Here is a 1,393-nt window from a genome sequence, read left to right as displayed (position 1 = left end):
ACATGTTTAGACATCAGATATGTTTTCCGCCCATTGTTTCCTGTTTATGGGAATCATTATTCCTTTTGTATTTTTCTTTTCACTTGTGAATGCGGCATTTATATCTAGTAGTTAATGGATATTCTTTATCAGTTAAGTATATTGTATATTTCTTTTCTAATTAGCTGGTTTTTCTGACTTATTTTAGCACCTTTTTTATAAACAATGTTTTGCTTTTTGTTTTAATATATAGATTTGTAAGGTATTTCTATCATAAATTTTGCCTGCAAGAATTTTTGGAATAAACAAAATATTTGTTGGGTTTTAAATGTATGAAAAATGTACATATTACTTATGTCTTTATTAATGAAATGAAATATTTAAAAATTTTTAGAAATAATTCTTACTCAAATGCTAGAAACAATGTTAAAAACAATTGAAGAAATTTGCAAAGTTATATTTTTCTTATATGTAAAAACATTTTCATCTCTTCTCAGCCTTTTGGCTAAGATGAAGTGTAGTATCTGTTCTTATCAGTTTAAAACGTTTTCTATTCAAATATTCAATTGACCTTAATAGACTCTCCATGTAAAAGTTTTAAGAGCCTTGTTAGGTATTTAAGTCATATTAATAATTATGTTTTTAAATAAATGCCATTAGTGAAATATTTATTTTTTCTTCATTCATGCTTGTACATCCAGGAATTGATATACTGTACTCTGACTGACAAAAAAAAAAAAAAATGCTTGTTGACCTTCTCTTGTTAGTGCTAATTTTAATATTTACCATTATATTATCTGTGAAATTTCTCAGTTTTCTGGAATTTTGTCCTGTATTATACTTTTTTGCTAAACTTTTGTTAGCCATTTTTTAAATTCCCACCATTTTGTGAAGATAAAAGTATAGAGAATTATGAAGTCACACATGTATACTACAAGCTTTAGGTTGATTTCATTTTTGCTTATATATTACATTTCACAACATTGGATAATACTTCTAAAATGTTTGGTTTTAAATTGTGAAAATATGTACATATTAATTTATTAATGAATTGAAATATTTTTATATTTTAAAAATAAGTTTTACTCAATGGCTCAAAATATACATCAGTGGTTAAAATCAATTTCTGCTGTTATGAAGGACCCAAGTTCTGTTTCCAGCACCCACATGGTAACTCCAATGCCAGGGAATCTGATGCTTCTTCTGACATTTATAGGTTTCTACATGTATGTGGTACGTATACATACACTCAGCTACACACATATACACACATGTACCCTCTGTCTCTTTCTCTCTCTTAATAATAAAATAAATATAAAAATAATCATATATTTTTCTCAGTTATCTCTTGGTACCTTACAAAATTTGGCTTTTATGATACATAATGTGAAATGTACTTTTTTTTTTTTTTTTT

At 26.2% G+C, this 1,393-nt stretch overlaps 1 pseudogene; it reads left to right on the top strand.

Annotated features, from left to right (window-relative positions):
• Positions 1–464: 464 nt before the first annotated feature.
• LOC116087942 lies at positions 465–565 on the top strand (annotated as a pseudogene).
• Positions 566–1,393: the final 828 nt, after the last annotated feature.

This window comes from Mastomys coucha, unplaced genomic scaffold (genome assembly GCF_008632895.1).
Source record: "Mastomys coucha isolate ucsf_1 unplaced genomic scaffold, UCSF_Mcou_1 pScaffold13, whole genome shotgun sequence".
NCBI classification, from domain to species: domain Eukaryota; kingdom Metazoa; phylum Chordata; class Mammalia; order Rodentia; family Muridae; genus Mastomys; species Mastomys coucha.
Note: the sequence above shows the minus strand (reverse complement) of the source record. Positions and strands in the feature narration are given on the sequence as shown.